The sequence below is a fragment of the Melospiza melodia genome, chromosome 5 (genome assembly GCF_035770615.1).
Source record: "Melospiza melodia melodia isolate bMelMel2 chromosome 5, bMelMel2.pri, whole genome shotgun sequence".
Classification (NCBI taxonomy): domain Eukaryota; kingdom Metazoa; phylum Chordata; class Aves; order Passeriformes; family Passerellidae; genus Melospiza; species Melospiza melodia.
In genome coordinates this window covers 36,381,993-36,404,919 of record NC_086198.1, presented here as the reverse complement: position 1 = coordinate 36,404,919, position 22,927 = coordinate 36,381,993, and the positions used below count along the sequence as shown (strand labels likewise).

The window sequence follows — 22,927 nt, the reverse complement described above, 5'->3', positions numbered from 1 at the left end:
GAAGCTCCCTTCAAACATCTTTGTGCACAGGGTCAAAAAGTAAACTTTATCTATATATAAAGCAGTTATATCCAATATAGAGGAGAAGCCAAACTCTTAAATTTACAGGAAGGGAGGAAGCTTATTTCCCTATGTTTATAAAAAAATCTCCAAGGTTTTTGAAAACCATCTACAGTAAAAAAAGTAAAAATCCTCCAGCCTTTCTTAACATTTGGAAAAAAGAAAAGCAAAATACAATAATCCCATGCACAGCAAATGCACATAAATAGTATTTAAACTATTTTTTAGAAACTGAACAATGTTTATAAGATTCAGTGTGTAACCTAAATTGTTTTTATGTTATGGTTCTCCCTTGGGTAGACTAGTTTGAGTTCCAGATGACTAGAGATATTGCATAGCTGTCCTGGGCTGTCAGCCAATAAGTCTTTTCCCAGCCTGATCATGTCAGTGAAAGTCATGCTGAAAAAATAGTAGGAAAGAGCTTTCCTTCCTGCACAGCATTGATCAAGTCAACACCCTTCCTAGAGTTTCTTTAAAAAGACTGTTGTGGTGCTTCAGAGTGGAAAAATGTATCCTGAATGTTAAGAGACATCTCGTTATTTTTAAAACAACCCATGAAAATGCTCAGCAGAAAGTGCAGGGTCCTGTGGGGCTGCATGGAGCTGTGCAAGGACAGAGCACGGCTGGGAATCCCACAAGTCAATACCAGCGCAGCATCCTGTGCCTGCAGTGGCCAATGCTGCATCCCTACAGAAGAGAGCAAGAAACAAGCTGTCCACTGATACCTGCTCAGCAGACTGTGCTGTTTTCCACTCCTGATGAATCCACCCAAGAACTCAGCTCACTGACAATGTCTTGACCAGTGTACAATTCAGTGTCTAAATCGTGTGTGTTCATCAGGAAGTTGCCATTTTTTGCCAACACACTTGAAAGAGAAATTTGCATTTTTCAAGACTAGGCTTGGAGGGAGTGGAATTAAACTGCAATTGTGTTCTGCATGCTGTTAAGAAAATGCCCATAGCTAATTCTATTATTTAGAAGAAACAAGAAATGTTCACAAGAGTACGGTGGTGCCTCTTTCAAACCAAGGCAGGTTTCATCAGGACACCCAGATAATTAGAACATCTTCTAGAGCCAACTTAACTTCCCACTGATGAAGGACCAGGGCTGTGGTGCAGGTGGGACAGGGACAATGCTCAGTGCCAATCAGCTGGGAGCAAGCTCTCCAGTGCCTGGCTCTCAGTTCCAAGGCACAAAACACAACTGCAGATCCAACACAGTGAACACACTTTTTTCTGGTCAGAGACTAAAATCTGTGTTTCCCCCCGTTTATCCCCAGTGCTTTGTGTTTTACCTATGGTGGTAGTTGAAGGCCCAAGTTTTAAGCACGCTATCATTACTCTTTTGCTACAATCAGGCCCAGGGACCTTATCCAAGGTGACCACATGTGCTGGGAACTACACAAAAAAAGCACAAGTCAGTTGCAGCAGTGCACAGTAGCTGTATCAACACAGACAAAAAGGAGAGAAAATATTCTATAACCTCAGCATGAGATGAGAGTCAGGCTCCCTCCAGTCCCTGCAGACAAAAGCAGATCGAACTGAGAGCTGGTCTCCACCAGCCCTCCCTATGTGGTGACCCTGGGAGACCCTGGGCACAGCCTGGCTGCTCCTGGCTCTGCTGCCACCACCTTGGCAAGCCACCAGGCTCCCCCTCTCCATGTTCCTGAGGAGCTAAAATCAGCAGGAGAAAGTGAGGAATGGGCCCGCTTTGACCTATCTGGTGTTCCTGGAGGAAAAAGGCCTGGTGAGGGGCTGGGCTGCAGAGCTGTTCTGCTGCTGGATGCTCAGAACACAACAGCAAGTTGAGGCCTCTCTCGTTTGCAGGACATCACGCTGCCTCCCAGGCTTTTCAACTCTGCCCACTTCTCACAGAGATGCTTTTCCTTTCAGGCCAAAATAATTCAGAATTCAGAACCAAGCTGCACACAGAGGCTGGCAGTAAGGGAACAAGACAACCCTCATGATGTCTTTGCTCACTGGAGAGAAGTGAACTCTTCTGGGTTGCTTAGGGAAGCCTGCTGGGGCACACGATGTGGGCACCTGCACGTCATGCTAACCTGCAGGGTTGATTTGGATGGGTGCTGACACCACCCTTCTCCTCAACACCATTTTTTGTACAGACCTAGAAGCTTCTGCTTTTCTCAGTGGGATGTTGTGTGATCCAGCCTTCACCACAGGTATGGATTTGGAGATGGCTGCTTCAAGCATGCCATGACTTTCACAGGCCGTTCCAGAAGATGGAGCTTCAATCTTGCAACGTGCACTTGGAAAATGGGGAAGAGAGTGATAAGGACAGCCAGGTCACCTCTGGGCCAGCCCCACTGCCCTGAGCTGGGTGCAACGCGATCAGGTGGTGACCACCTGGCAAAGCACGAGGATGGAGCAGGAGGAGGAGGGACTCACCAGGAGGATGGATCCAAGCTGTGGAGCAGGAGGAGGAGGAGGGACTCAGCAGGAGCAGAGGCAGGAGGGGGAGGGTGAAGAGTTGAAGCAGGGCTGCAGGCCTGGGCAGGTGCAGCTGCCGGGAGCGCGAGATGAACTGCTGGCGACTGGGAGATGCAAACCCGATTCAGGGCAAGCAGCACACAGGAGGTGGGAACTTGATGGGGCCAAAATTAATTGATGTGTGCACAGAGCTACATAACTCACTGACGTCGAGATGTGAGGGCTGCATAATTTACTCCAACCAGGAAGGGCACAAAACTAAGTAATTGGGGTTTTGGTAGAAACCAGAATAGCTCGAACCCAGAACACTTCGTACCACTCAGCAATTCTTCTGCAGGTTTATGTGATTTTTTTTGTTGCTGTTACCACAACAGTTATACAAGTGCCCATGCACTGAAAGGTTATGAGTGGTACACAGATACAATGCTCCTAGAGGGAAGACTAGGAAAGTGGGATAATTCTCATGTAATATGGAGTATCATCGACAGCAAAACCACAGTTTTCTAAGGAGAAATGCCTGCCCTTTCAAAAAGGAACCTTTCATTTTCTTGTAATTAAAATGGAGTATTTCCTCAAAATGTATCACTGGAAAAGATACATAAGTCAAAAACATGTATTTTGTGTGCAATTATGAAGACAATTATTTCAGGAAAGAAAACATTAATAGGTGAAGCCTGGAAAATATTTGTGGTTCCTGTTAAGAACAGACCAGATTTAACCTAAGGGCTTTGCTAATTTTCCTCCTCCTCTTTCCCTTTTTTCTTTTGAGCATCTACCTTTACTTAGCTTTGGCAAAGGTTACTTGGCCATTTTAAAAATCACATTGTCACAGAATGCAGAACTACAACAATAGCAGAAGCATAACTAGCTGAGCTATCTATTGGACAGGAAAAAAAATTATTTTCCTACTGATGGGAATCCAGCAGCCATGCTTAATTCATCAAAAGCATTCTTCATCACATCTTATAACAAAAGCTCACACATGAACTGTGTGTGAAGGTAACCTAACTTTAGCAAAAAATAAATACAACTTAAAAACTCCTGAGCAGTAAGTGGCATATTGAGGTGAGTAAGAGAAAGCAAATCAGTTCAGGAGGTAGAGAAGCTCATCTGGAGAATCAGTGTTACTGCATATTCTCTGCTGCAATTAATCTCCACAAGTAGGAACAAATTTTCTATTAAATTTGTCTCCTTTCAAGCAAATACATTGCTTTTAATGTGAAACCTAAAAAATGCAACTAAAAGTTTAATTTTGCCTCTGGAGTCTGTTGGGATTAGATCACTGATGAAAATGAGAGGACTGGGAATAGTTCCTTTGTAACTCAATCCTTCCAATTTAGATTAACAATTGCTATTTATGAACTGTGGTCAGGGCTCCTACTTACATGGACTCCTCAATACAAGAGATGCTCTATATCTTGTAACTTCATTGAGCAATGCAATTATTTTTTTTTTTACTTTCACCATTAGAGTATTTGAACATTTCTAAGTCATTTTAAAGAAACAGAATCATAGAATCAAGAGAATGGCCTGGTTGGAAGGAACCTTAAAGATCATCCAGTTCTGCCATAGGCAGGGACACCTTCCACTAGACCAGGTAGCTCCAAGTCCCATGCAGCCTGGCTTGGAACACATCCAGGCATGGGGAATCCACAGCTTCTCCAGGAAGCCTGTGCCAGGGCCTCACCACCCCATCACAGCCTTCCTGCAGCCTGTGCAGGCAGTAGCTGTTTGTGAGATGTTTTCCATGGCTTTGCCCACATGTCAGGACAGATGCATTGCAAGTGTGGGAAGTGTTAAGGCCTTCTTGTGCCATCATTTACCTCTGGCAGGAGTGAAGGCAGCTCCCATCAAGGTGCTTCCCCTGTGCTTTTGAGGCTCACCTCAGTGCCTGATGTTTTCGTTCCCACTGTGCCAGAGCAGGTCATGCTCCCAGCCCAACAGATCAGGAAGTGCCAGGCATTTTAGGATCTTTGAAAGTTTCAAGTACAGGAAGCTCATCCATCCTGTCTGAGAGATTACTGGAGGCTTTTTTGCAACCACGGCTTAATTGCCAAAATTAACAGAAGGTGCTGAGGGGAAAAGACACGTGGGAGTATTACCATTAAAGACTTAAAACCATAGTCCAGTGGAGACTAAATTTGATTCTCCCATAAGGCTTTTACTCCCACTCCATCTGGCACGAGCTGCTTCAGGAGGCAACCCCAAATTCCTCTGTTCCAGGTGACACACTTATTCACTGTGTCACAAGGCTGGAGTCCTGTAATTACAGGCTCCCGAGTCAAGCGATACTGCTTTGTTCCTGCCAAGAGCCCCTTTCCTCACACTCTTCCACTTCCCCACCTTCTTCCTTCTGTGCCAACGTCTGTCACCACCCTCAGCCCATGCCAACATCTCTAACCAGTTCCCCTCTTTGATGACTTTTTTTGCTGGTCACCACCCTTGTACATCTCCCAAGATCTATGCAGATTACTCTCTGCTGTCATTACACAACATCTACTACTCCTCTCAGGGTGGAGCACTTTGGTTCCCTTACCTACTGTGCATCCACTACTCCATAAAATGCATTTGCTAACAGAATTTTATCAAACATTATTAAAAACCAGCTCCTAGAGAATGCTGCAGTTCCCTATGTGAAGGCTTTGCTTTGCACACAGATTTATAAAAGCCAGGCTGCACAGCCTTTCTGCGGTGTCAGTCTTGCTCAAGACCTGGAGCATTGTGCAAGTTGACAAGAAAGGACATGATAGTTTGACAGCAGGTGTTCAGCAGGAACACGCTACCGAGCGGCAGCAGCCCTCTGCTCAGGCATTCAGCAGCAGCACGAACTAAAGCATGGAGCAAATGTGTGCTTTGGTACCCTGGCAAACAGCAAACCAGCTCCAACTGGGAGACAGCTGAGGTGATCCCAGTCCAAAGCAAGATGAAGAGATACAGAGAGTGAACCAATCCCAAAATAAGAACATGATCTGTCCCTCAGATGCCCCTGCCTGTGTAGCAGCTACTCCCTCTGCTTATCCTCCACGTACACATCTCCAGTTAATCTTTTGCCTTCCACCACCAATTCACACCTGTTTCCAGTTTGTCAGATCAACAGAGGGAAACTTCTTCATATAATTCCATGTGTTCTCAAGATCTGCTCTCTTTGCCGGCTACCCACATGAACTAACACCTCAAGCCAGCACTACGGATCAGTCTCTTAGCTATTCCAGCAAAAGCTTACATTACAGTGTGCAGGAAAACAGCAAAATCACCCTTCCTTACAAAATGAAGCCTGGGGAAAGAACTGCCTTGAATCAATTGAAACCACTGTCATCACCTGCTGGAACAACATGCCCTGCTTCTGCATGTTTCACAGCACCCAGTCATTTCCAATAAGGGTGGTGATTTAAAACAGATAGGAGTGTGACTTCAATAACTACAAATAGGCAGTGCTTTAAGTAAGCAAAAATTTCCAGAGTTGATATGAAAGCATATCAAGCCTCAAAAACCTCTAAGGAAGGCCAGGCTTGGCTTTCCAAACCTGCACAAAGCAGGATGCCACAAAACATTCTCATCCTTTTAATCAGACTAACAGCAGTGCCCTGACCACTGCACATCACCATCCTGCCACTGGCAGAATGTGATTGATAAAACCAATTTACAGGGAGTCGTGGAGAAAGGAGACCTGAGGAGACTTGTTCTGCTGCAATGTGACCGTGCAAACACCACTGTGAGGAACAATGTGCTCCTTGGCCCATGCAGACAATACCAGGGCATGTTTTTGTGTAGTTTTGTTCAGATAGGATTAAAATATCTCAAGAAACACAGTTTCAACCATTTCTCTTGGCAGAAACATCTGCAGGCAGATACTCTGCAGCTGCAGAACCAGTATCTCTGAGCTTTTTTTCTCCATCTGATATTGCAAGCAGTTAAATTGGCCAGTTGGCACAAATCACTGCAGCGCTCATTGGGAGCCAAGCTTTGCCCAAGCCTCCATCTATAAAAGTCTAAACCTGTCAGAAACACGGCCCATTTTCAATGCAGTAAAACCAGAGCAAACCCAAGCAACCATGCCGATACAAATCCAGTTTGGCATCACAGAAATTCAGCTCCAAATTACATGTGTTCAAACCCACTGAGGCACTGCCAGGGAATCAGGCTCTCCATCCCTCCTGCTTTGTCAACATGGCCTCAGAAAAGCAATTTATTCTTCATCATCCGCCCGTACCTTCAGGACACTCAACCACACATTTTAAAGCCACCTTTGCAAAGCAGGTGCCAGACACAAGGTTTTGTCCTCTCCCCATGTCCCGTCTGAGCACTTTTACCACAATGGCACAGAGGATGTCCCAATTTCCAGCTGTTTTCCTGCAATTTTAGCAAGGAGCGTGAGTGATCGAGTCCTTTGCCACTTTCTGGGTCTCACAGTGAGGTGGAGAAGACACTGGAAGATGCCCACTCCATGCAGCCTTTTCTCCCTCATTTCTAAGAAATGATTTTTAGTGAAGTTAAAAATTAAGTGAAGGAGAAAAAAAAATCTATCATCAGCTAATAAACAACATAACACACCCTCTTCAGTGTATGTTTACATAAGAGAGTCCTCCATGCTCCTGTCTAAGAGGTGCAAAACCTCAGGAATGTCAGCTCTTTTCTTCCTTTCCCTTTTTTTTTTTTTTTTTTTGGTGGGGGGGTGAGTGGGGGTTTAATGAAAGAACCCCTTTAGAAAAAGATAACAATTACATGTAATGGAACCTGGAACCAGACTCTTTTGGCAATTAATCACCCAGGAGCCGTTGCAATCCTGCAGGCTGTTTCTGACAGATTTTGAGAGCTTTACAGGAATCACTGGGATAAGATGTGCCTGGGCTGGCTTCTGACAGGGACCAATCATGTACAAAGTGTATTGTTGGTTTTGAGTTTTGTACTTTTTTTTCATTTGTATATTCATACACACACAAATATATACATATATCTATCTACACACATACACACAGATGTGTGCACCCATATCTACATTTCCATAGGAATCTTTCTTTACATACATGGAACAACTGCAGAGCTCATTTGTTGGCCCAGAGGCAAAAAAAGAAAGGAAAAAAAAAAAAAAGAAAGAAAAAAAGCCTTTTCTTCCTCTCAGCAAAGTAGAGCTATCCATCACTTAACAGAGATACTTCCTGTTTTCAAGCAGTTGGGAAGGCATGACTTCCAACCCAAATACTTGGCTTGGCAAACCATTCCTGTGTTGACAGATGCTTTTATAACCACTTCATTCCACCTGAAGTTTCAGTATAAAAGGAGGTGGTTTTCATTGCCGGGTTTTTTTACCTTTTTTTTTTTCTGAGGGGGGAGAAAGGGAAAGCAGAAAGGACAGGAAAGAGAAGGAAAAGAAAGGAAAATACCACAATTATAACAGCTGGATGACAGAGGTTAGCACAGCTCTGACAGATGTTACCATGTAACCTCAAAATGACATGTTAGAGAAAAAACAAACCACCGAACCTGTTCCTTGTAGGAAAGAGAATTCTGAACTCCTGCCAAAATAACACAATTCTCCTCAGAAGCTTTCGAACACTGCAACAATGATCTACCACATAATACATTATTTTCCACACATAAGCTTTACCTTTATATTACCAGTGCTCTGACTGATTAAATTACCAGCATGGGACGAGATGCTTTTCTGAGAGACAACTAAGCCTCAAATGACAAAAATCGACTGCAGGTCAGCTCCATCAGGACCTGCCTTGTAACAGCTTTTCATCTCTTACTTTCTGTTTTCCTAGGATTCATCCACAGGACATGCTCTGAACACTTCTTTAGGCAACATACTTCAGTGTATGACAAGGAGAAGTTAAACTGTGCTACAGACAAGAAGATGTATTTCTAAAAGCTGCATGATCCATTTTATGTAACCTTTTGTCATACCAGTTTTTGTATTCCTTACACCTGGTTCCTTCAGTGACTACCCTACCACAAAATTCTTCATGACTTCTCCTGGCTTGTGACCAAACTTTACAGACCTGACAAACTACAGATAGACATACTACAGATAAACAAAGTGCAAAAGAAATATTCCCAGAACAAACCAGATATGTGAAAGCAGCTGCTTCTAAAGAAAGAAATCAGCACAGAGGTAGGCAACATCAAGGAAACAATTCAGAAACAGTTTCAAAAGGAAATCAATGACTTTCCGTCATTACTGCCAGCACTGCGGATGAAAAAAAAAGTAAATTTCTGGTTTTCATTATTTGAAAGATCTTATTTTACTACTGTGGTTCTGGAAGACCATTTAAAGCAATAAAGTAGATACCAGTCACAATAACTGTAAGCTAAAGGAAAAGTCATTCAACTCAGAGAGAGAGAGAGAATAAAGCCACTATACAAAAAACATCACTCATCTGTACTTGAACACTAGGGTGATTATGCCTTTTACAAACTCATCTTGAGGCCTATATTCCAAACAATCAGGGAGTGAAAAAAACACATCCTGGTTTAAACCCCTCTCTTTGGGAGACACAGCCCTCCTGCCCTTTCACAGCTAACACATACCGGGTACAATGCAGGTGCCAAACCCATTTGAGACCGACTAAGGGAAACTTGGGAACACCTGGCAGCCTTGGGGAGAGATCCAAGGGGTCTTTCTCCCTGCCAAGGGCACAGCTGGTGGCCAGGCAGGAGCCTGCTGAGCAGAACAAACAGCACAGGATGCCTCTGTCCTTAGGATGTCAACGATGCTTTTGATAAAGGAAGAACCAGAAGACTCAGTACCTGGTAGTAGAAGAATTGCAGAATGGTTGAGTCGGAAAGGACCTTAAAGATCATCTGTTTCAACTCCTCTGCTATGGATACATGTCTGAACACAAATGAAGCCCTTTCCTTCTTTCAAAAGGTGCATTCTTAACCCATGTTTAAGTTATAAATTGAGGAGAAAAAGAGAAACAGGTGGCTAAGAAGCCTCTAACCAGCACCTGCAAAGTGATGCTCACACAGTGAAGCACTATTTGATGCAGAGCATCTAGCACCAGACATTCAGCATGAGTCTTCAAGCAGTTAGAGAACTTTCTCAGGTCCAGATGAGCAAAAAGACTTTGGGAACAGCCAGATGTGGTCACTGAGGCTGCTGTTGGTGGCACAGAGCAGGTGACATGGTTCCAGTGACAGAGAAAAAGTGGGTAACACTGAAGAACTGCATGGCTGACTCCAGAATCCCAGATAGCTGCATGCCAGGATATTAATGTAGTCAAGACATGGCTAATTAAGAACAGCAGTGCACTGGCTGGGTCAGAAGCCAAGACACTGCCTGGAGAAAAGGCCCCACAGACATGCCTCCTCTTATTAGTGCAAGCAGACAATCACTGACTTCCTCCACCCGGATGCAGGAAGACAACCTGGTGGTTTTCTCCCTCATACCGGCAGAAACCACTTTGTGTGTTGATCTTGGAGTCTTGTGGGTGGTGCAGGGTTTACATAAATTACAGAGCTCACTGCAGCTGCCAGTTGCAAGTAACAGAGAGAGCTGCAACTCTGGGGTTCAAATACATCCTTTCAGCTCATCAGGACTGCAGCGGTGCTGATAAAAGTCCTGAATTCATTCTGCAGGTCTGCCGAGTGTTTATAGCCCCTAGCAGACATGAAATATTAGAGGAAAGCATTTGGTGCCACTGAACTCACATTTTTTCCCTACGCTGCCAAGAGTTCCATCAAGCAAATGCAGGACCCTGCTGATTGTTGTCCATCTGGCTTTCTCTTTGACTGTCCCCCACTTTGTGAAGCCACCTGTGATAATTCTGGCTCTAAGCGCCTTGCAATAGAGGGATTATTTTGGTCAGTCCCTTTTACATGTTCTACAGTCAGCCTGAAGGCATTCCTGCCATGGCAGACAGTCTGGCATCAGATCTGGCTTCATTCTTACCACATATCCTAGATATTTCCATCTTCATTTCTGGATAATTTAGGAGATTAAGTCTTGTTCAACTCCCCGACGAATCTCAGTATTTGTTATAAAATCATTCCATTTAATACCTACTATTTCCCCAAGGCATTTAATTTCAAAAGCTTTTAGATGTCTGTCTGTACCTTTGGTGGATTTCCAGCTTTCACATCCAACTGTTAAGGTGGAAACAGAATTTCAGTGGAAGATTCCTACATTGGTTTTAAATTGTGGATTATCAACACCTACATCTCCTTCATGCTGGTCAAATACAGCTGCTGCCTCACTGATGTATTGCACTATTTCCTTCTGGACATCCTGTCCATCCCCATCTTACTGCCATGCAAAGTGAAGATGCCTGGTTTGTATCTTGCTTATTTTTGCATCACATTATCAGGGCTGAAAATTACTGTGGTTCTCATTAAGTCTATTTGATTTTTAACTCACTTTCTCTTTTTTCTTTTCTTTCCCCCCTTTCTCTTGCCTGTGTCTGCTGGAAAAGAAGCTAGTTGTGGTTTTTGTTAAGTAACATAATGTACTACCCGAGTTACCTTTTTTATCTCCCACTTTTTCCCACTTAAATGAACAATGGCTCCAAACAGCAAGGGTGAAAGATTGCACCTCTACTTGTCTGCATGAATAAGGATTCATCCAGTCAAGCTGTACTTCAATCAACAAAGCTGCACCTTGACCTAAAGCCTCAATGAACTTGTCTTAACAAACACTGTCATTTCAAGATGCTACAGTACCAGTCCTGATGGACAGATTCAAATATCTCTAAAGCTCTGAGTACAATCTAGATTTTAAAACACTGGGGGAGGTGTTTCAAATAAGGGTTTAGTTGAATTATGCTTATGATTAAATTTGGTCAGCATATGAATTTCTGTTCTACTGAACTTCAACTCATTCCTGTATCCTGCCTGAAACACCGCAGAAGACTTTTCCAGCAACAACAGCAACAAAAATGGACAGAATCATTAATTACTACAGAAGTTCAGGCCATCTTCAATTTCTGCTCTTCTTTATTTTTTTTCCCTCTCCTTAATTACACTTTTCTAACGACTAAAAATGCAGTTACTTTGACCTTCTTTTTTTGTCATTTTCTGGATCCATATGCATTTACAGCTCTCCCTTTGTGTTGCTTTTCCCTCTCTGCTGTGAGCTTTATGATGGTCCACTTACAGCCTATTTCTTTGTCAAGATTTAGAGATCATTGCTCTACTCAGCTGTTTAATATTATCATTGCTTATTTCCTTCTCCTCTTGTTGAAAATATTTAGTTTATTTCCTGAGGAAATCTCCTGAGGTGTAAGCTAGGCTGGTAAAGTGCTTTCCTATCACCTCTTTAACACTTGTTCATGCTCCTTTGATACAGTCAGCAACCAGCAACGTATCTCATTTCAGACTGCATTTACTTGTAGTTTAACTCACAGAAATTGGGTTTTCCCCCTGAAAAGGTCTGTTTGAACACTTAATTTGCATAATTTCAACAACTTTTACATATATAAACCAACTATGATTTATTAGTTCTTGGCTGTCTGGAAAGCTGCATTCATGTGCCAGCTATGAAGCTGTCGGGCAGAAAGGCCCAAAAGAAGCCACGCTGAGCTCCTGAGGTGAATTGTTTCCTTCAGCTAAGCTTTCTTGTGAAGTGTTGAGGGAGGTTTACTCCCCTTCAGTTTACAGGTGTCCAACTAAGTGTGAACCTCCTAAGTGACCAAGACACTTCTCCTTACAGAATGCAGATTTTGGAAACCATAAGCAATTTCAAAGTACAAAAATGATCTTGCCATAACCCGAGCTGTACATTTTGTCAGCTAACAGAGTAAACAGCTTGCTACATTCCCATCTTGTTGCCAGAGTCACAGAATCCCCCTCTTCAGCACCTGGGAACTGCAATGTGTAAGATAAAAGACTCGATTGCCCCATTATTTGAAAGAAACGTTGTGTTTTTTCTACCGAATTCCAGTGGTTAGTTATTGCAACGTGGAAACAGGAAATGTCTTCAGTGTTCATGCTAAGGTCTTCCCGGAATTTAGCAGCGTTTGATCCTGAAAGCTTAAGTGACTTGCCAAGAGTCACTTTGAACCACCAGCTTTATCTTGGGCTCTAATCACTGTTCAGAGGAAGAGTCAAACGTAGTCAATTTAACATAACTATCTGATTACTCCTCCCGACGTACCATTTAAAACAGACAATAGCCCAGTTCAGGATGCAGCTCAGGAATGGTGTGCCCAAAGCCCGATGTTGCCCAAGGGCGATGTGGCTCCTAAGGAGACACCTACCTCGATTTCCTATTGATCTGGAACTTCCCGAAGCATTTGCAAATTGCAGGAACCGCACTGAAACATTTAAAATTTAAATTACTCTAACTTACTTCACAGGGCCATCAGTATTCAAAGCCGCCCTCTAACCAAGAGGAAATACAAATTGCCCTTTGAATAGAGACAACTCTTGGGCTCTAGGGTTAGGATTTATCAAAGGAATTTAGGGGAAAAAAATCCTGCTTCACATAGCTACATTTCTAACACAAGAGCTTTACAACTACCGACATTTCCTCCCACATATTATTTAGCTTTCAAAATTATATTCATTCTTCAAGTTTCTGAATTCATAAAGCCATGCTTTGGCTGAAGGCCAGAATATGCAGGAGGAAACAGAGAATCTTATTTTGCTCAAGATGGTCTGATGGAAAAAGCAAGAGTTTTAGGTTCTTTCTGGGGATGCAAAGATATAATCTTTTTGTACCAATAGCACATGCATGCAAAAATTATTCTATGGGAAATCTGTGCCAGGAAACTCAGCTTCTCTCATGATGAGCACCATCAAAATGGTCACAAACGGTGATGACAATGAATCAAACCCCATTTTAAATACAAAAATGAAGACAATTAAAATGTAAGTGGAAATAACTTGCTCCTTGGACAGAGCTGGGGATTATGACTGTTCGATTTTGACAAAACTACAACTTTTCATCTGCTTAAGGCAAATTAAAATTCAGTTAGTGCACAATTCAAATCCCCCCTTTGCAAACACACTTAACATCTCTTTTCCAAAACCAGCACTTGTATAACAGAGAACACAGTTCAAAAGCTCAAAACCTTCCATGCTTAAACTGTAACTTCAGAACTGCCAGCATTCAAAGGTAAGTGAATCAAAAAAAAGCCAGACCACAATAATCTACACAGATGGGTGATGGGATCTGTGCTGGAGACCCCCTCAGCAGCACAGACAGTCTCCAACAGCAGCTCTCAGAATCTCTGCAGGTTTTCCCCTCACTTCTGGTATACCTGCATCCAGCCCAACATGAGTGTTCCATAACTCACAGGGTTTCAGAATTCCTGGAAGATTTATTGGCTCTTGTGAGTTTTTAGCCCCTTTGAGAATGCAAACATCCACAGACAAAAACTTCAGGGGGGCTGAGAGGTGGAAATGAATCTCCCAGTTAACACTGCTTTTTCATCTCACTCTGCTCATAGGAAAAATGCTCCCAGTCCTTGCCCATAATGGAGAGTTGCAGAGTCCTTGATACTTTATTTCCTTACACCAATGCAGTCCTAGGATGGACAAAAGCCTGCTTGGCCACAGCTGTGCAGAACTGCAGGGCTCTGCCAGGCAAGCATCCCTGGTCCTCTGCCTGCCAAAGATGCAACCATTGACCAGGAAACATTCTATCTGCAGAAATCCAGGGAGCTCTGAGAGCTCTCTCAAGCACCAGGCTTCACTCTCCACAAACTGCTGGGATTTCATCACATAGTGTCCATTTCCCTCCTCTCAGTTCTGTATCCACAAACCAGCTTAGCCAGGCTGACAGAAACAAGCCACATCCCTGCCTTCCCTATCTGTGACTTGGAGGAGAGCAAAGACAAAAGAAAAAAAATTCCCATCATCTTTACAATAATCACTGCAAAACTGTACTGAATTTATCAAAAGGAAGGATGATTTCTCACTTATTTTTTAATTACAACTTGGCAAGCCTGGAATAAAATAAAAAATGCCTTCTAAATTTCAATTCATTACTGTATGCTAATGGATGCTAAATTATCATAATGCAGCTGATGTTACTATTCATATTGGTGAAATGAACATTGACACATCCAAGTTGTATCAGAGACACTTCTTTAACTTCCTACTTGTATTTTCTTTTAAATTAAGTCAGACTTTTTTCAATTGTGTATTTCCTGCTGGTTTTTTTTCTCCAAGTTCTTTCTTATTAATTTCAGTGAAGCAGCTTTAAGAGGTAACAATTACTGCAAAAATGTTTAATTACCCAACTAGCTTTTAAACAGTACCTGTGGGCATATACACTCCTTACGAGAAGTTACTTAAAAGTAAACCCACAAGAATTATTGTTAAATAATGGCATGATTATCAAAGAAAATTATTCTCTGTGAGTCATTTTACATTAATTGCAATGTATTATTTGCAGGGCAATGTACATGTAGCTCATTCTGCAGTGCTCCTAGGGGAGTTTAATGAGGAGCTGGTCCTATCAGGAAGCAGAGTGACAAGGCCCTCGCACAGAATCTCTGCCTGCAAATCACCAACACCAGAGTCTGCAGCGCACTTGGCAGGAATGGACTGGAGCAATAAAACTAATGAAAATCAGTGAGAAGAGGCTACAAGCAGCTGTAAAAGATTTAGAGAAAACCATGGAATTGAAGACCTGATCAGATTTCCAAACCCGGTTTTCTAACACTCTTAAAATACCCACTCCACTTTTGAAAAATCTCTGCAAACGAGTCTGAATTAACAGTGTGCTGTAAAAATCTGACCATTCATTCAGAAAAAAGCTATTCTAATACCATTTATAACTGATGAGAGACTATAATTCAGGTGGTATTTTTAAATGTATATGGTAGAAAAGCTGTTAATTTCTACAATTTTCATTCTTCTAATAGGAAACTGCATCATGTGTGAGTTTTAGTTTTTTTTTTGGAAGACAAAATCTCCTCTACAGTAGCAACCATTTTAATGAGATTTAATAACACACATAGTTTACATATCACATGTACTGTGTTTTTATGCATCAAGCTCAGCTGGAGTGCTCACAGTCAGTTCTATGATAGACTAGAAATAACTTTTTTGAGAGCTTAGATTATTATTTACAGTACCCTTCCATTACCTTTCCAAATTCTTCATTGATGAGTCCAGTAAAGGGAGAATCACTGTAACAATGCACACTTACAATTATTACATTTACAGTCACTGTAACAATTCACAGTTATTTATTAAGACATTAGAGCCCCAGCCTGCTGCTGCAAACCACTGCAGCTCCTCTCTCCTGGCACTCTGTTAATATTTACAGCAGTAGAGGCTGATCCCAGAAATTAAACAGTGGCCAGTGGCTTTCTCATCACATGAATCAGCAAATTTATATAACCTCAAAATCCTAAAACTTGGGTGGTTGACTCTTACTCATTATCCCATCACTGAATCCTCCTGGCCAACAGGGAATTCCAGGCTTTGGAAATTATCTCTAACTCACTGTGATCAACACCCAAGGATTACAGATGGCTCCATCCTGCTCCAGGTAATTAAAGCCCAGGTTAAAGAGCTTCCTTACCAAGGAATTGTAGCTAAAAACGAAACCAGCATTAATTGTTTCTAGCACAGAGGAAAAGCACTTGGAGCTGGAGCCAGACCACAGAGGATGGGATGAGAGGAACGTGGGAGAAACATAAGAGGAAGAAGATAATAGAAGAAGTCAGAAAGAGAGAATATTTTCGACTAAGGTAAGTTAAGAGAGTCAAAGATGTCAATAGGATTCACACACAAAAGCAGCTCTTGGATGGATCTGCCCCAATCAGCACTGCAGCTTGACAGTGCATTGGAATGACACTGTCAGCAATAGCTGCACAGGTTTTGCAGCCCTTCATTTTCTGGGGAAAAATTTTAGGCTGAAAACTTTTGGGTCAGAAAAGCAAGTTAAAGACTCAGAAAAGGTCATATGGTATCTCCCTGGGGCTCTGCCTGGATGCCATAAACTTTGGTGGAAATGTTCTGCAAGCACAACAAGAGCATTTCCAAACCAAAGTACATCCTCCCAAGACCAGATGTCTCTTGTAAAAACCCCAACTGGCTACCAAAGAAAACACTCATTTCTGTTAAAAGAAACCAATCTGAAACATTGATTATTCATAGAAAAAGCTGATTTTTTTTTTTTTAACTACAGCAGCACCTTCAAAAAGGTATCTTTTTCTATCCAGGCTAGCCATGCTCAAACAATTTTAGAAATTATTCTGGTATAATTTTTTGGAGCATGAAAACTACTTGCTAATATTTGACTGAAAATTAATCTGAAGGATCGAACCATCCGTAACAGCACCTATTCTTTAAACTCCACTGCTGAACACATCCTAGAGCTCCTCCAGGGAATATGCCCAACCTTCCCCACTGCCTGAACATGTCACCCTGGAGTCCCTGCTACCATGCACACCCAGCATCCAGGGACAGCTTATCCTTGTATGGTTTGACAGAACAGTGGAAGCAGGACGTGGGAGGGCAGCCAAATACCTGAGGCTAAATTCCTGGCACATTAAAAGCATATTTACTATTGCCCATAATGCTATTTCACATATAAAAATACAAAAGGAGATCCATGTGGAATTAACTATATTGTTCATTTCTGTGGTTCTCCCTTTGCCTTTTTTTTTTTCACATGAAAGAACTAGGTCAATATTTTCCAGAATTACCCAGCTTGTTTTATACTATGAGAAAGGAGAACCATTCCTAGTATGAACATTGTTTGGGTGAAAACAACATAATTTATGGGAATTTTTCCCATGTGACATTTTAGAAAAGGAAGCATAGTAGAAAACCCCCTTCACCATATGGAATATTACAGTTTTTATGTGAAATATCAGTAAAGACATCTACCACTGGAACTAATAAAGCAGTAGCAGTCTGTTAGGTGGGCCACTCAGCAGAAGAAAATGAAGATTATACCCTGCCTTTGGGTTTCACAGCTCTGTTTTGATTTCATAAGCGTGCAGAGTAATCTAGATTCTCTGTGACATTTAAAGTGCCCCTTACAAGATCCATCTGCTTGATTTTCCCAGTTTTGACTTCTACATCAGTTGTCTCCAATTTGTTCAGCCACCTGATACCCAGCTACAGGGATGCTGTCTCTCTCCACGCTTCCCCTACACCCCACTCTCACCTTTCAGCCCTCTGAGTGATGGGGGTGACACCCCAAAGTGTCAGCCACGCCAGAATGGATCACACCCAATGACAGCTGTTTAATTTAGCTGCCACACTCTGCCATGTGTAGAAAAGAAAGTTTACTTAAAATAAAATCCACTCAAATCTGGATAGAACTTTCCAAAAAGGTAAGAAAAGGTACACACATAACAAGTTTGAAGTCTCTCCTCTACTGTGCAAGGGGTGAGAGAATTTCTAAACCAAACCACAGCAAAAAAACCCAACAACATTGGTATGGGCAAACCCAACAGCTGTGGTAGGAGATAATCTCCAATTAGCTTTTCTTGAGAAAAACAGAAGTGTTTTTTGTTGACATGCAGAAAGGTTGAAGCAGACAATGGTCCCAATGGTCCAAGAATCATCATTATAAAGATTCCTATGACCAATCCATTTGACAAAGAGTTGCACAACTTGAAGTACAGACAGCACTATCTAAATCACCCAGAATAATTCTAAAAAGCATCTAGGACTTGAGCTTCACCAAGGCAGGCTGCATGGGTATGCCATTCTACCTTGCCAGCAAAGACAATAATTCCAGAAATTCAGAATTTCAAAATCAGCTGTGGCTTAATTTAAGGTATATTTTATTTCTTTTCCCAGAAAATTGACATTCCAGCTTAGAGCTCCAGAAGCATGCTCACATTCCACTATCTCTACTTAAAATATTTAAGAGGGGAAAAGTACAGATACAGGTAAGTGTGGTGAGTCACATACTCACCCCAAGGAGAAGTGTTGCTTACCTTTGATGAGGGAGGTAAATAATTAGCTATACTTAGTGCACTTCTCTTCCAGTCTCAGAAAAACATTACACAGGCAAAAGCTTCTGAAGGCTTTAAAGAAGGCAACACTCAAAATTCATCATCTCCCAGTGAAGGCAAAACATTGTCCCTGCCAAACATCTACAGACTTGATCTTGAAATATTAAACTGATTAATGATGGTAATGATCTACCTTCAGAGATTGACCCAGAAATAAAATCAATAATTTTGCCACACCCAAAAAATACTTCTCAGGAATGTATTCTCTTGGATGAAAGATTTCTACAAAACATTTAGGGTCTTTGTCTCTTTGTTGGTGAGAAGCAATGGCATAATCATGTGAGACCAGGGCCTAAAGAAACTTCTCTTTAGAATATTCCAGTGTTTTCTTTTCTTTCTTGTTTAAGAGGAGGGTAAGTCAGACTTGTATCATGACCATGAATATTTTAAGTGTCTGACAACGAACCTCAGTGAACTGGGCTTCCACACAGATGCTTCTCTTGAAGTTAATCACTGCACACACCACTGATAGCCAGGGCAGTTCAAGCTCCAATTCTTTTTTTCATTAGAAGAGATACCTAAATAAAATTATTTTTGCCTTTAAAGTACAAAAGACTATAAAGGAAATCACAAAATTGCAGTTTGAGCTGGAAGGGACCCAAAAGACCATGTAGTTCCAACCCCCCTGCCATGGGCAGAGACATTTCCCTCAGCCCAGGTTGCTCCAAGCCCCATCCAGCCTGGCCTTGAGCACTTCAGGGATGGAACACCCATCAGTTCCCTGGCCAGCCTGTTCCAACCTCACAGCAAATAAAAAACCTCACAGTTTGCTTAGCTTAGATGAATCCTTTTTTTGCTCTTTACTGTTGGAATTTATTTCTACCCTCATCAACACCATTACAAACCCCAGCTAAATATATAAGAAAACCCAGAAGCATTTAGCATGATATGCTTTTACACCAATAACATTATCATCTTATTTGTGTACCCTTAACACTTAGCCTACAAAATTATTGTGGCCTCTGGATATTGAATTATAATATATAATCAACAGCATAACTAAGAACAAACACTATTTAAAAGATCTGACTAGTGGCAAAATGCTAATGTAACAACAGACATTAAACAGGTGCAATGTTTTAAATTATTTGGTATGTTTTATATGAAAATACAGATTACCATACTCCAGAAGTACAATTAATATAATTTTATGCAGTCATAAGGTAAATGTATATAATTAAGCTGTCATAAGGGGTTTTTTTCTAATTTTATTCAAGTTATTACTGTTCAATCCTCTGGAATGACCATTTTCTCTGCTTAAAGGTCATTCTCTATAGTGGCTTGTTTAGAGAAATTCTACTGAACACAAATACTCCATATAAGGCTACAGAAAGTCTAAAACTCTATGAAAACAAAGCATGCTCCAAGGATGGGGGGAAATCCGCATCAAGAAATACTGAAAGATTCAGAATAAACCCAAGTTCCTGAACACAGATATTTGTTGGTAGGGCTTTACAAACCCCACCTGTGCCACCTGTTAACCTTTTGCCTTGGGTGGCTCCTGGCTCTCTAGGAGCTACTGAAAGAACTTTTCAACTCCTATCAACATTTGGTTGCAACTGCAGACCCTAAAGCTGCTAAAGAATTTGTACTCATACTTTTTCTGTTTGTTACTGACTGAATTTTTGTGTAAAACCTTGGCTTTTACATTGTCTCTCTACTCCTCAAGTAGCATCTCACCAGTCTGCAATATTTTAGTGCAGGCAAAGAAAATTATTTTATTTATACTTGAATACTCATCCTTAAATGACTAAAAAAAACCCAAACCCACCCCACCAAACTAATTAACATCAGCCTGATTTAAGACCAAGGGAGAAAGATCAAAAGACATTACAGCATTGTTTGATGCTCCTCTCCTGGCAATAATTTCACAAACAGCAGGAAAACAAATGTTTCCAGTTACATGTAGGCTCTCACACGTGCCTAAGCGAGGCCACAGCTCTCTCTGCTAACTATGTTGGGGTGCCTTAGTTGCCAACTGGCTCCAAATATTTCTCAGAAATCTGAAGTTCCTCCTGCACCAGGGCCTGGATAATGAGGGACAATTATGAGATGAAAACATGCTGACTTCCAAAGGAGAATAATTACCGTACAATACAGTATGAAGGATTTTATTGCCAAGAAGGCAATCATATAGCATAAAATTAAGGTATTACATAAAATTAAGGGATAGTTGAAAATCCAAGCTTCATTCAGAGGAAGGAAAATTAAAAATTGCCTCCCATCATTCATATAAGGGAAAACTACCAATGCAAGACAGAATTGTCCCACTTGTTGCTGAGAGACAATAACGACTGAGAGAAAAGAAATGGCCAAGGTGGGGAAGGGTGCAGCTGGCTACTCTTACCTGGAGGGGTTTTCTCTTTGGAAGAGCAGACACCATGAGATTTTGGCCAGGTGGTGAGGGCTCGGCTCCTCTCCCTGTCTCGCTATCCGATGGGAGACAGGCCGTGATCGCTGAGGGGAAATCTGCCACCACTGTGGCGTTCTGTCTCCTGCTGTCCTCCCCTACCTTGAGGGGAGCTTTGCTCATTAGAGCAGCTGCTGAACCTTATTAACACCCAATCTGCCTGGAAAGGCCCCTCACCACCCATTGGGGTGCCTCAGGGGAAAACCCAGGATGCCGACCCCTTTCCTGAGGAGCATGGCTCCCGGCTGTGGGCAGCAGCTGCTACAGAGGAGCTGGCTGCCACTGCCTTGGCCTGTGTGTCCACCCGACCTCCATGGCTCCTGCTAAGGCTGTGGACCTTTCTGTTACATTTTGTTTATCACCACGGGGAGGTGTCTGCCTTTCCCATGCCAGCCGTGGCTCCGAGGTTCCCGTGGCAGCAGCCGCTCCATGGCGTGAGTGAAACGTGGCTGCACCACGGCGCCCCCTGGAGGCGCAGGGGACTCCTGAAAGCTGCCCCGCCTGGCCGGGAGCCAGCAGCGCCCCTGCTGGCTGCGCCCGGAACTGCACCGCAACGACACCTCCTCACAAATCAAAACAAAATAAAATAAAACAAAATAAAACTAAACAAAACAAAAGATGAAGAAAAAGACATTTCAGAGAAGGCAAGATTGCAGCAGGAAATATCAGAAGAAAAAGGGTCTCCACTGCATCTGAACCAGAGGTGGCGCCATTTGTTTCAATGGGCATGTTTTGCTGCTAATCAAAGTAACAGTTAATTGTTGATAACTTCAGAGCATTAATCAGTCACTTGAAAAAAAATGTTCTCCAATCCAAACCAAGTGCAATTGATTCTTTCCATGCCCTTCCATGGAGAAAGGAGGAAAAGTATCAGTGGCTTTTTAAGGACCCTGTAGATGTTGGTGCCTTCATTTGCTTTCTGATTTTAAAAAATTCTGTTGACATATTAAAATAACAACTTGTAAATCATTTATATTCAAATGAATATTGGATGTGACATGCAGGAAATGTTCTACATAGCCTTGTCAAAGAAAATGAACTTCTCACCTGAAGGGAGGCAAAGGCAGGGGGAAAAAATATGACAACCAATAGTATTTTCCGCTATTTTATATCTGTTTTCTCCAAAACATTCCACCAAAAAGCCAGCAGGGATCTTTGGAATAATGACCATAGTTTGCTTAACTAGAATAAATCATAAAACACAAATACTTCAGTCAGCTAGGGAATGTGTGCAATTTCATATTGCATTGCAAGATTTTTCAAGGTGCTTTAGAAGCGCGAGTCCCAAATATGTGATTCTTTTGCATTTCCAGTGACAAGTCAGGCCCTCCACTCTGAAAAAACTCAGCAAAGTACTTTTGAGAGTTTCACCTAGAGTGAGGTCACATCATACTGAATTAATGATATAGTATTATATAAAATACCTTTATTACCTAGAGAAATTACCACAGCTCAGGCACTTTTCTGAGACACCTTCAGCACAGTTGCTAATAACATTTCTTCAGCTGGAGGGCAAGGGGGAAGAAACAAAGAGAGGAGTCCTTTCAGGAAAATCAATTTTCAAAAAATTGTTTTGGGAATAACTCACTCTTGAGTGCCTGCAATCCAGGATGTGCCACACATGATCTTGTGCTCAAACTGCAATTGAACTCCAAAGAGGAGATGGACACAGGCTGGAGAGATTTATGTGGCTACAGACTTGCTGATTTTACTGTTGGGTGGTGTGCAACTCTGATTTAAGATGTGCTGAGCGGGCCTTTATAAAAAATAATAAATTAGTAATACAAATGTAGATTTATGTGTCATGAGTCCCAAGTGCAGAATGCACTCTTAATGAGTTTTAGAAATCTGTATAAATAAATATAACGGAAATCACACCATGGATGCCCCTGTCTTGTGTTTCTCAATAGGATCTAAATTAGATACAGGCTGTTTTCAACATGTATATAAATATGCTCACAGAAACACACTAATTATCAGCCTGCAAAATCAGCTTGGGTTTTGAGAGCCAATTAAGATCCCTGTGGGTTCATTTTTTTGTCAGGAAAGTCAGCAGAGACAACTCAAAACATACACAG

General features: G+C 41.9%; 1 protein-coding gene across 1 annotated transcript in view; it reads right to left on the bottom strand.

The window, feature by feature from the left end:
- Positions 1-22,927, bottom strand: part of AFG2A (AFG2 AAA ATPase homolog A) — a 161,570-nt gene that overhangs the window by 33,887 nt on the left and 104,756 nt on the right.